Below are 13,913 nucleotides of genomic sequence, written 5' to 3' on the forward strand. Positions count from 1 at the left end.
CGTGCACGTTGAGATCGAACATATTGAGGAGACAAATGCATGGAGACAAGCTGTTTTCTCAGTTTTATAGGAGAATATTATAGTAGGATTATATTAGGTGACGAGAGACAATAACATTATTTGATTTTGTAACGAGTAGCCCAATGTTAAAAGTAGTTGAGTAAAAGTATCTTTAATATGCAGCTAAGTGAAAGTCTAGATAAATATAGACACTCAATTAGAAGTTTAGATCCTCCTAAAAAAAGAAGAAAAGAAAATCTGTAATAGAGCACTTGTACCATTACTATATTACCATGTACTATACTTTATGTCACTGCTTATGGGACACGGGTGTGTGTGCACAAGACACCTCTGCTAAGATAGCTATCTTCAATTATGTCAGTTGAATTTCCAAACCTGTCTGTTGTTGCTCAGAGCAGCTTGAGTTTCATGGCTGTCTCTATTAAACTTTTGTGTGTGTGTGTGTGTGTGTGTGTGTGTGTGTGTGTGTGCGTGCGTGCGTGCGTGCGTGCGTGCGTGCGTGCGTGCGTGCGTGCGTGCGTGCGCTTGTGTTCATGCGCATGTCATCCTTATTGCCCAGAGCTCAGGTAGCATATAAGAGAGCTGATGAAGTTATGTAACATGAATAATGTGGACCCCCACGCACACACCCCTCATGTGTTCCAGTTAGAAGGAAGTCATGCCCTTGTTCTTGGCTCCATAAAAGCGATGCTGTCAGACAGCCAGGCCAACAACGCCTGTGACTTATGAGGTTTTAAAAAGTATCGTGTTTAAAAAATGAATAGTCCCTGTTCTGCCGTGTGTGCTTTCAAACTGGTTTCCATCAGTAGAAACATGCTCATGCACACATGACTCTCTCTGCTGGTGCTGCTCCAGAAATGTCTTTTCACTTGGTTTGAGATTTTAGACCACTGGTTTGTGGGTCACGGACACATTTTTATGGGTCCCTTAATTTCCTACATTTTGTTTTTAACTAATTCAAAACATTTAAAAAAAATGCAATGACTTTTCTAATTTCATGAATAAATAAAAGAAAAACCTAATAAATTCCTTAAATTAGAAAACAAATGTTTAAGAAAAGTGAAAATAGCCGATCTACAAGCTCACAACGCGGCGCGAAGCGACACATTGTGAGCTTGTAGATCTGCTATTTTGACTAGTTTGGGTCCCGGGCAAACGTCAAATTTCTCTTTTGGGTCATGAGCTAAAAAGTTTGGGAACCACTGCGTTAGACAATGCCAAACTGCAGTTTGACTCAGGGATTAGAACTCCGTCCGAGTATGTCGTCCCTTGGCTTCAGGCAGTGAGGTTCCACAGGGACAAGACAGGTTCGATTCCAACTCTCAGCAATGTCAAGGTGTCATACTGAGCAAGACACTTGCCCGAACGCTTCACAAACAATGCAGAGGATACATTTCAGGTATGTGCAAATATACAGTGACCAAAAACAATACAAGGACTGGGGCCACCAAATGTATAACCAGTAAGACTCCCTAATCGGATAAGCGACCATCACGTCGCATACACAAACTTTAGAAGGCAGTCGTAGACAATCAGGAGGGAATATGGGAAATGGGACAGAACCATGTTGATGACATGCCTTTAGAGATACTGTGTACCGCTTTGCGTGATTTTAGGTCAAAATGTATAGGAGCCGTGTCCAAAAATGTGTTTGGCCTGATGGTGGCGCTAAATGGGACACATAGGCCTGATTCTGATTCTTCAGCCAATACACAAATTGGTCTTGACTGCTTTTTGAAGTGGCAAACATACATCATAGTTTTTATCACTGAAGCAAATGCTTTGCCAACATATGCAAAGCCTACTGTAAGAACAATAAAAAGCTTGTTATTTTTTCTTTTTTACTGCTTTTGTAATTGATGTTATCCTATGCAAAGTACTCTGTTGTATCCGTCTGTCTTTCAATGGTTATATGAGATACATAAGTGGTTCCTGTGTAAATAAGCCATAAAGCTTACTATAGGATCTCCTTTTAGTTGACCTTGTAAGTGATTTATGCTGTCATGAAACTGTACTTTTTCCTTTTGCAAACTTCTAATAAATTCTACAATCAATCAATCAGTCTGTGTTTCTATGGAGAAGTAATACATGTATTTCTTCCCTGGGAACAGCATGGTTAGTGTTCTGTCCGTTCCGTGAACACGTTAAGAGGGAAAAACACTCCACTCTACTTCAAGTTGAGGTCATCCCAAATTACTTAATTAAAGCAGGTTGTTGCCAAAGCATTAGCTCATCCCCCAGCTTGTTTTGCCATTAGTTGAACAAGAGACCCCCCTCTCAAACACACACACACACACACACACACACACACACATGCACGCACGCACACACGTGCGCGCGCATGCACACACATGCACGCACACACTGTCTTTGTAGAGGAGAGCTTGAGAGATGAACTTTATACAGATCTTGCCTGAACCAGATGTATCACTTCCACTGCTGCAGTAGGCTATAGTTGTTACTATCAAAACCTCCACCGGATGTCAGTCAGTCAGTCTGTCCGTCACACATCACGTCACGTCACGTCACACTTTTGCTCTACTCATATCTCCGTCATCGTTGCCCCTATCCATGCCAAACTTTGCACACATACTCCTTGGCTGCCAAACCACAACCTCGCTTCTCACATGGCCCTCTTCTAGCGCCACCATGAGGCCGATTCTTTCAAAACAATTTTTTGGACACTGCATGCTCCTACAGATTTGGTACACAGTATCTCAGTCTAAAGTCATGTCATCAACATGGATCTGTCCCATTTCCCATATTCCCTCCTGGTTGGCTACCATTGTCTTCTAAAGTTTGTGTTTGCGACCTGACGGTCGCTTATCTCCCGATTAGGGAGTCTTACTGGTCTTAACTGTAATAACTCCATCTCCTCACTCTTTGTATGTTTTGCTGTTGTAGACAACATTTACACGCTACATTAATGGAATATTTTACTTATGTCTATTGCAGTGGTTCTCAAAGTGGGGGCCAGGGTCCAGGGAACCTCTGGGTTCCTTGAAGAAGATCCAAATGGACCGTTTCAGGCCTGTAACCAAATGGTTCCATTTGTACACTTGTTCTCTTGGGGGGTCCTTGAAATAAATAAAGTTTGAGATCCTGTCTATTCTATTCTACTTTCTATTCTAATTCTATTTGACTATCCATAGAAATATTTTGTCCAGTCAATACAGTGGAGTGTAGGCCAGCCAGGGGTATGTCCGTGTCGGGAGTCTCTCTCCATTCCGACATGTCGCCACTCCGAAATTGACTTCTTATTGTCGGAGTGGCGACACTCCCATAGGGGTTAAGTTTAGGGTTAGGGTTAGAGATAGGGTTAGTGTCGGAATGGAGACATGAGACATGTTGGAGTGGCGGGATGTAACCGTCTGTGTCTGTTGTTGGGTGGTGAGGGGGGTAAACAATGTAGCCTACAGCAGGGGTCTTCAACAGGGGGTCCAGGCCTCAGAGTTACTACAGGTGGGCCACCAGATCTTTGGGTGATAAGATTTTTTTTTTTCTTTTTTTTTTTTTACATTAACTTCTTGTACCTTAGCATAAGCCGGAAATAGCCAATCTACCAGTTCGGCAAAGAGGTTTGGTGTAGAGGGGGGGAAAAGTTTACTAAGTATTATTTGTTTTATTTTTTTAATGTCTGAAAATACAAATGAACATGAATCCAACATACACTGATGGTGTGGTGTGGACGGTGTCAACATGGGTGTCAAGCAAGTCTAAGAAGTGGGGGGAGGGGGGGGTCCCTGCTTCATCTCTCCTTCAGCTAGGGGGTCTGTGACCTGAAAACGTTGAAGACCCCTGATGTACTGTATGAAAAAATAAAACAGGCTGTTTCCAACGGTTAGAGCTATGCAACTGTATATCGGGCCTTTCTTTTGACAAGAACATTTAGTTACTATGGGAACCGTACACGCAGCATTTTCCAAACTATGAATGGAGTTGAACTGACCAATGGTGGGATCCTGGGGCGTACCAAGTTGGGGGTCCTGTTAGGGGTACACACTCAATGCATAGTTTATAAAACGGGAACATCTATTCGATGTGCAAGAACTCTGCAAATAGTGGGACTAATAAATACAAAAGTATAATGCCTATATATTTATATTTGTTCCATTTGGTGATTAATTGTCTGAAAGAATTTGTATTAAACCCACGACTCGTTCGTGTAGGTTGTTGTGGTTTGTGATTGGTATGGTCCGCGCGAACATCGAAAGTTTCCACCACAGTTTCCGTGAGAGAGTGTGGTACTGATACAGTAGTATCGATTACACCCATCTAACCTCGATTATACTTCAGCAAATCCTTTATTTTTAAAGTTATTATTTTGGAAACGTTTGGTGAACTGTGCTGAAACGCTGCTGTTGATGTGAGGTGAGTGTGCTATCATTTCGTTTATTTGTCATGGTATTTACAGATACAGAATGATTTCTCCAGGCAAACGCAGCTGCGCAGCGATGCAAACTAAACACGTGTGATTTCGGTGCCTTTCATATACCGTATGTAACTTTTTTACTTTAGTAAGTGAACAGATAGGACTATAACATTTGCGACGATTAAAGAAAACGATTGTCGTGTGTTACGTGTATTACATCCATTTGATTCACATGCTTGCCTTGGTGAGTGGAACAAAAACAAGAGCAATTGTAAAAAAAAAAAAAAAAACTGCACTGCACTTTTTATGTGACCATTTACCTGTCGTTTGGTTCCTGTCGTCTACTCTGGTCTTTGATTTTTTGAAGTCGCTCTGGTGAGCTCTGGAAGAGCTTGTGCTAAATGCCTAAGGCTAGGGCTCCACCAAAATGACGGCGTCGTGCCGGCATCGGACGCCGTCAAAAAATGAACCGGGGCGAATTTGAGCGTCCGACGCGGACGTTGACGTCGGCAGTGGAGCACCCTTCATTGATTAAAACGGGAGCGTTCCCTGCGTTGACGTTGACGCGACGCTCGACGCGCCCGGTGGAGCCGGGGGGTTAATCGGTCTATGGAACCAAACCTTCCCTTTTCAGCTTTTGCATCATCATAACACTTAACCTTGAATCCACATTTGGTACAGTGTAGTCTGGTAAACCATAAAAGGCCATTGTCCTTGACTGTAGTAGGCCCTGTAAGGCTCTGTGGTCATTACTTGAATCATCATTTTCCTGAAATGACCATGGGTCCTATAGTGGCTAGTCTCAGTAAAGCTACTTTTAGCACTGAGATGATTGCACATTGTAAACTTGACTCAGTCATTACAACCTTGTCTGTCTAGCCTGTGCTGTTATGATTCCTGTTGTTATGAAGTGAAGAGAAAGGTGTGATGTATGTTGTCTCGTAATAGTGGAGGATATCCACTTCAGAATCAAGAAATATGACTGAGTCAAGCCTTTTTAAAGGCCGTAGTAGGACCACACAGGTTTATTTACACCCAGCAGGTCTTCAGTGGTTGCGTTGGGTCATTTCCGCTCCCCACCGCCTGAGCAGGATGCACAGGGGCCGAAGATACTGGTGGTAAATCAGCTGTCCCTTCCTGTATTGACTTCCTCACTGGCTCTCCCTTTGAAACTTAATCAGGAGGGACCCCAAAGAAAATCTTTGAACAGCGCAGAAGACCATACCTGGGAAAAAGACACACAAAATCTGAGACTAAGCAAGGCAGGGCAAGGCAATTTTATTTGCATAGCAGATTTTAAACCAGGGGTCTTCAACAGGGGGTCCGGGACCCCTAGGGGGTCCTCAGAGTTACTACAGGGGGTCCTCCAAATCTTTGTGTGATAGAAACCTTTTTTCCCCTTTTTTGTATTAACCACTTGAACCCTATGTGGGTCCATATTCTGAGAACTTTAGCCAAAAATAGCAGATCTACTGAGCTTGTAGATCGGCTATTTTCGGCAAAGAGGTTTGGTGTAGAGGGGGAAAAGAGCAGACTAAGGCCATGGCTACACGGGGCTGGATATTTCTGAAGCTAGACATTTTTTGTGATGTTGGGGCTTGCAGCCACATGAAGCTGGATATTTCGGCTGCGAAGCTGGATATTTTTTAAACCGGATAAATAAGTGGAGAGATTGAAAAATATCCGATTCACTGGATCTGTGTAGACAGGGAACCCGGATATCTCTGAAGACTTTACTGTGTGTGTGCTTGTTAGACATAGATATCTCTGTCGTGTGGACCTGTGTAGACAGGGAACCCGGATATCTCTGAAGACTTTACTGTGTGTGTGCTTGTTAGACATTGTATATGTATTATTGAACATCGTGTGGACCTAGATATTTTTCTATGTGGATATCTGAAAAAACTGGATATATGAAATATCCAGCTCCGTGTAGACCTAGATATTTTTCTATGTGGATATCTGAAAAACCTGGATATATGAAATATCCAGCTCCATGTAGCCATGGCCTAAGTACAGAGTGAAAGGTCAAGTGTATTAAGTAGTGACAGCTCAAGTAGTTAAATATGTGAAAACACAAATTGACATGAATCCAAAAAACACTGATGATTGCGCTGTAAAACAATGAAACTATATAGAATCTATGAACAGGTTGATGGGGGGTCCCTGCTTCATCTCTCTCTCAACTAAGGGGTCCTTGGCCTGAAAACGTTTTAAACCTTATGGACTAATGTGGTCAAACACAACCCACAATGTGTTGTTGTTATCAGAAGTGGCCCGCAGGCACCGTCACCAAAAAGTGTGAACAATTCTGGAATGCTTCCCCATGGCCAACAAAAAACAACAGACATACCACCTTGTAATTTTCTGTCTTAATCATTCCCAGCTCAGGAATGTGCACCCTTTGGCTTGAAAAGGCAGTTAGCATGTCAGTGTGGTGTCTTTTTAAAAGGTACTCGCTGTGACCAGGCGTAAATCTGTAAAGAAAAAGTGGTTTCAAAGTTGCTTGGTGATGCTCCTAAATGGAAACGGACTCTGGCTTATTTTGGTACACCTCCGTGGAGTAAAGAAATTAAATATGTGCCTTTTTGTGTTCATAGTTTTCCAACAGTACTTGACCAAACACGTGCCACAGCGATGAAGAACGCATGCTGTTATTCACATTTGCCTTTTTCCACAAAACAAGGGCTTTCCTATTACTTGGTATAAGCAGCTGAGAAACATCAAATGGGAGACAGCCCACAGTAGGCAAAGTCTGGAAAGAAGCTTATGTGGGTTTTAACCAATGGCTGAGGCCCAACACAACCCACTAGTGTCCCATGATCTCCCACTCTTCCATCCAGTGGTAGAGAGAGAGGGGAGGGGGGGGGTCCTTTTACATACAGTTTATGCTTACAGTTTCCACTATCAAAACAGGAGACTAAAGGTGGTTGCACACTGCTGCGTTTTTCGGGCCGAATATCGGAGTGAATTTCGGAGCACGCAAATAAAAAAATCAACCTCACGTTATGTCAGTCACGTTTGCACACTGCCGCCCGTTTCGCGCACCACTCGGTCCCTTGCTCTCTCTATCTCTCTCTCTCTCCTTGCCCTGAAAAACGCATTTCGCAACGAAAAACGCAGCAGTGTGCAACCACCTTAACTCCTGCTTATGTAATGGAATTGGGGTTGTTGATTCAACACGCGTCGCCATCGGTAATACTAGCCTCCCTTTAATTCTTGAGCGTGCAAGCTTTCTCAATGGGCTTGAACAGCAGTGCAGCCGCCTTATCATGCGAGCGGGTTAATTTGTTGATTAAAAGGTCATTAAGGTAATTATCACGAAGATAAGATGAGCTTTATTGGCAACACATAGGATTGCATCACAGTCTAGCAACATAACATATACGTAATACTGTCTTATACAATTTACAATTTAGGCATTTAGCAGGCGCTCTTAATCCAGAGCGACTTACAATAAGCAAGGTAATAAATACATCAACATCAATACCTCAAATGCATAGAAATAGTAATCTATCTAACATACATGTATGCTATGGTCATTTAAGGTAGGCAAGTGCTATGGATGGTAAGTGCTATGGGCTAAGGCGGAGTCTGAAGAGAGGAGTCTTCAGCCAAGGTGGAGGCTAGGGAGTGAGTCTGATGTTCTAAGTGCGACAGGGAGTTCATTCCACAGTTTAGGGGCCAGGAGGGCGAAGAGTCATGGGGCGAGTGGATTTTTGTCCTGGAGTTTTTAGCGAGGGTTCTGTCAGCATCCCTGTGTTAGCTGATCTGAGTGAACATGTGGGGTTGTAGGGGTCGATCAGGCTTTGAAGGTACGGAGGTGCCATACAGTGCCTATCTTAAAACAGATAGGCACCGTCACTTGAAAGCCTGATTGGAAGTTAACAAGGATTTCTTTACCTGTTGGAGTATCTGATGCTAGACGTCTATATGACGTCAGTCAAAGCTTTATTGCAGGCCCAAGGGAACACATTGGGGAACACTTATTATGTGCTCTTAACCTCTTGAGCCCCATTGCCCCCGCCGGCGGGGGCAAAAGGTGTTGACCTCTGAACAGCTGTCAATAAATGTCAATAAATCAATAGAGACCAAATCAAACTACAATTTCTTTGTTGATTATTGTTACAGTGCACCTACAGCATAGTAATCAGCTGCCATTGTACTTTTCATCCATACATTACTCCTATTACAGTATTATTACTACTTATTGTTACTCGTTTTTATCATTTTTCACCCTATACTTTAACATTACTAATATTACAGCACTACTCTCACTAAAACATCTGTAGAGTTTACATAGTTTGCAATATATTCATACAGTTTTGCCTATCAATTGGTGACACCTTGGTGAACAATCTTTCTATTCAATATTTATGTTTTAAATGAGGTCTTGAGGCTCATTCACTATTCAGAAGGCAAAATTTCCATAGGCGGAGGTCTTTTTCAATCATCTTTTCCTTGGTAAATGATCACAGCAGGACAATTTGGTCAGAGAAATGTGATGTTTTACACTGCATTTGTGAATTTTCAGGGGTTAGCTGACATTTGGTGAGTCAAGAGTAGCCACAATCATGGTAGTTTTGTGTCCACAACTGTTCCAATTTGAGCATGAATTTTAGGCGGATTTTCCCCCTGGACCCCCCTGGGGCTTAAGAGGTTAAGTACATAAAAACAGAATGACTGTAAGTATGCAGCCTTAATCCTTTGGAATGAATTGATGATGATGAATCACACATAGTTTGCATTTGTGAGAAGTTAGCTGGCTTGTGTAAGTGTAGGCTGTAGAGAGCAGTGACAGAGAGTTATGTAGACTTCATTTTGGTGATTTTGTTCCGGTGTTTTCCTCTTCCCCCCCAGCTGTTTCCCTTCCTTTTTGGTATTTTGGTGGCAGCGTTACCGTAACTCTTGTTGTGAATTTAGCTGGTTCGCCCAAAACGAGGGAATCCTCTCTAATTGAAGGCTGTAGCAGATGTCAGTGGTGGTAATATTGCAGCTGGTGCTTAACATACGAGCACACACACACACACGCACACAACACACACAATCACACACAGAAAAATACACAAAAAACACTAAACACTAAATCTAATGTTACATCACCTAGGCCGATTCAAGAAGATTTGCCATCGTATTAAGTGCTGGTGTTGTGTTCTGTATTATTGAACTCTGTGAAGTGTCTGAAGTGTGAGATCAAGGCTGTTATTAGGTGGAAAATTATGTGTTTTTCTCCAAAACGACATACTATTCATTGCACAGAATATAGGTAGACAATTATACACAAATGATACACACCAGTGTTGTTGTCAGGGTTGTAGTATTATAGGCTACAGTAGATTGGTACGGCAACAGTCAACCAAGCATAGGAAAACATAAATGGTGGATGTGTTTTTCCACAGTCTGTCTGTGGAGACTGTTGGAGGTTAGGGTTTTATTCCAGCGTGTGGCCCCCTTACGAAGCCAAACCATGATGGAAGTGGAGTCCCGTAGAGCACTTATTTTTGTCCTTTCCCAGGGTAGACTGACAGAGGAGCTGTGTGGGGTGTTGGTAAACTTTACAGTAAGATGCCATCGTGGGAAGAGATCCCTACATCGCCCCATATTGCAGTAATGATAAGTGTTAGTCATTGTCTTTGTCAGTGGCTGAGTCAGGGACTGGCCTCAGTCCGTATACTATGTGTGGCTACGCCTTGTTGTGCTTCTCTCCCCCTCTTTCTCACTATAATTCCTCTGCTCATTCTCTCGCTTCCCCTCCGCTATCTTTCCCTGCATACTAACTTTCTCTCCGTCTCCTTTACTCTACTCTTTCGCTCTCCTCCTGTTCTCTTTCTTTTCTGTTAACCATGATATTCTCTGTATCTGTATCCCTCTCTCTTCTCTTGGATGTCTTGTCTCCATCGCTAACATGTTGTGTGATTGTGGGGGAGACATCACTTCTCTCTGTTTGGCCCTGGCATGGCTGTGTGCAGTTTATCGGCCGTGTGCTGATGATGAGGTCATCTTATGTTACCAGGGACGGCTTGTCAGGAAGGCCGCGCCAGGCCGAGTAATCTACCAGACCGGGCCAGATTGCATTGCAGCAACACACACGCACGCGCGCACACACACACGCACGCACGCACGCACGCACGCACGCACGCACGCACGCACGCACGCACACACGCACACACAAACTGTCAACTCATTACACAATCTCATTCTCAAATGGTGTGAGAGAAGCAGTGCTGTGATGCACACACATGCACATAGCCGCACCACATCTGCTGTATAACAAACACACATACACCATTCTCAACTTGGAAACACACACTCCCACACAGTAAATGTAGTAACATGTGTTATGCACACAGTACACACGATAAAATGCAATACTAGATCCTATAAAAAGTTCGGTCACATATGTAGCCTTTGTTAAGTCTGACCACTATGCTCAATCAGTATGCTGTGTAATGATTAGTATAAACACAACATATTGTGTTGTGTGTCACGTGAAGACTTTAACTCCTACCTACTACAAATCTAATGCACGTTATTGCTGCTGCTGCCTAGGGATGTGATGATAAGCGATATTATCGTTTATCGTGATAAAAAACACTCACAATAATCGTATCGTGGACATTTAATATATTGTGATATCGTTCTCCGTCATGCACTGGGATCAACTCACCTTTTATTTGCCGAGCTGCATATCCGGTATAATTTAAACCCTCTATAATTGGTAAAAGGTACTTATAATTACGTACTTGATGTCTTTTCACTCTATCAAATGTCTTAGCAAAAAAATAGCCGTTCTACAAGCTCACAACGCGTCGCAACGCGACGCGTTGTGAGCTTGTAGATCTGCTATTTTTTGGCAAATGTTCTGCCCCAGAATAATGGATTTTGATTATCGCGATAATATAGTAAATCACGATTTCTTTTGTCACAATAATCGTGATATGACCTTTTCATATCGTCACATCCCTACTGCTGCCTCCGGTTTCTAGTTTGGGGTCTGGATTCCTGCTCAGTTCTCTGTTTAAACCACCTCTGGCCCACATATCCCAGACAGGAAGGAAGGGGTCATGTGGCCCTATGGGCCTGTGGATGTTACCTCTCCTGAGCCCTACCCCCAAGGAATGAGGTCAGGCTGACCCCTCTCCTGGCCGTCTCATGTCATGTGTATGTCTGGACTGGGGAGGTCAAGAGACACGTGCAAACTACAGTATGTGGAGGTGGAGAACTTGGACATAACTTCTGTTCGGCCAGAGAGGTTTTAATACTCGGGGCATGTGGCTTTTGAAGCACTGCACTTTATAGCAGAGAGACACACACGGTACTACAACCACCTTGTGTATATGATTTTAAAATGTTAGATGTATTATTATTTTTAATCAAATGTTTTTTTTTTTTTTGAGCGGTGGTAGACCGCTCCATAGCATGGCCGTGTGTGTATCCGTGTATGTATCCGTGTATGTATGTGTGTATGTAGCCTGAACTACCACTCAGTGACCAGAGAGGGTGCTCTTGAGTCTAGTCTGAGCATCAACTGCAATACTCTCTCTCTCTCTCTCTCTCTCTCTCTCTCTCTCACACACACACACACACACACACACACACACACACACACACACACACACACACACACACACACACACACACACACACACACACACACACACATACATACACACACACACACACACACACACACACACACACACACACACACACACAGGGGGAGGGGAGGGGGCAGTCACACACAGGCTGTGTTTTCTTCACACGCACACACACACACACACACACACACACACACACACACACCCCCACAACCACCGCTCAGTTCACACGGGTGTGATTTTTTTAATAATCTTGAATTGAGGTTTTAGGAAATGTGTCTGTTTGTTCAAGGTTGCTGACAATACATAGGCCTAATGGTTTGTCTCCAGCTTTAGACCTTTTGAAACCTATTATAGGTCTTTTTACCTTTCAGTCCGGGACAGCATCTGTCACATTAGTGACACAATAAGGTTAACTTTCTGGTTTGATGAGTTGGCGTTATGCAAAGGCCCCTTTTTTTTCAAAGGAAAAAAAAAGAGTCCTTCTTCTTGACTGTTTGTGTGCACATTCCATCTGTCTGCAAGTAATTCATACACACCTGCTGCAACCTGTGAAGGGTATTTGTATATTGTGTGCATGCATGTGTGTGTGTGCATTTTATCAGGTTGGCAGGATCTCCCGTGTCCTCTCTACGCGCCCCACCCTTCCTACTCAAACAGCAGCCGTCCGGATGCCAGCCTTCCCTTATATCCCTCACCAGGGGCGTCACCAAGGGGTAGGAAAGTGGGACTGAGTTACTAGGGCCCACGGTGGTGGAGGGGCCTTCATTATTTTATACTTTAGCTATTGAAAAATAGCAGATATACAAGCTCACAGCGCGGCACCGAGTGCCGCGCTGCGAGCTTGTAGATCTGCTATTTTTGAAAAGTCGTAAAAATGCGTGCAAATCTTTGAATATGTGTATTTTTTTAAGCAAACATTTGTAACTCAAATTTTGCTTCTGGGGGGTCCCTGGAACTAAATATTTTGAGATGGGGGTCCGTGGCCAAATACATACCATTTTGGGGGTCCTTCACATGAAAAGGTTTGAGCTCCACTGACATCGAAACATAGATTTTTCAAAAAAAACTTATATTAGAAGGATTTGAAATAGTCAAAGATTTTCATGATTTTTCAAAAATAGCAGATCTACAAGCTCGCAGCGCGGCACTCGGTGCCGCGCTGTGAGCTTGTATATCTGCTATTTTTCAACGGTTAAAGCACAGGGGCCCCACAGTGAATCCTTGTACCCGGGGCCCAGAATGTGGTGCGACACTCCTGTCCCTCACTCCCTCCTTCCACTCGTTCCTTCTTCTCCCAGATGGTTGTGATTCCTTGTTGCACGTGAGAGCGACGCGCCCGCCCTGCTGCTTGCTGCTGGTGCCTCTGGCTGCTTTGACGGGGGCCACTTAGCTACACGGTTTAACCATTATTATTTACTGCTGGCCCCAGTCTGCCCAGGGACCACTGACCTACTGGAGCTGTGTGCTCAAACAAGCAGTGATGCATGTGTGTGTAGGTTGTGTGTGTGTCTCGCTCTCAGTATGTCTTTAGTGGCTAACTCTCTGTGCATTGCTGTACTGTATGTGTCATTGTCTGTTTGTGTCCCAGATCCTATGACACTGTTGGCTAGGACTGCAAACTCTTCCACGAAATCTGTACCGTATCTCTTCAGATGTGCATTTTTCATTGTGAAATTGTGAATATTATGAGAAATGTTTCTCACTTGAACGGTTCAAGATAAGGATTTTTTTTCTCCTGGAGAAAAGAATGACACTGCTCTCTTTGAAAGCCTCTCGGGTTATTTCCATTGAATGGCTATAGTTTTCCTTCCAACGGCACAGCATTGTTTGTCTTTTGGTGGATCAGGTTCAGAAAACGGGATCAGGGGCTTTGAAAACAAAGTCACGTGTATTGCCATAGAGCTGTCAATGTTTAAACA

The sequence above is a fragment of the Nannobrachium achirus genome (genome assembly GCF_963921795.1).
Source record: "Nannobrachium achirus genome assembly, chromosome: 9".
NCBI lineage: Eukaryota > Metazoa > Chordata > Actinopteri > Myctophiformes > Myctophidae > Nannobrachium > Nannobrachium achirus.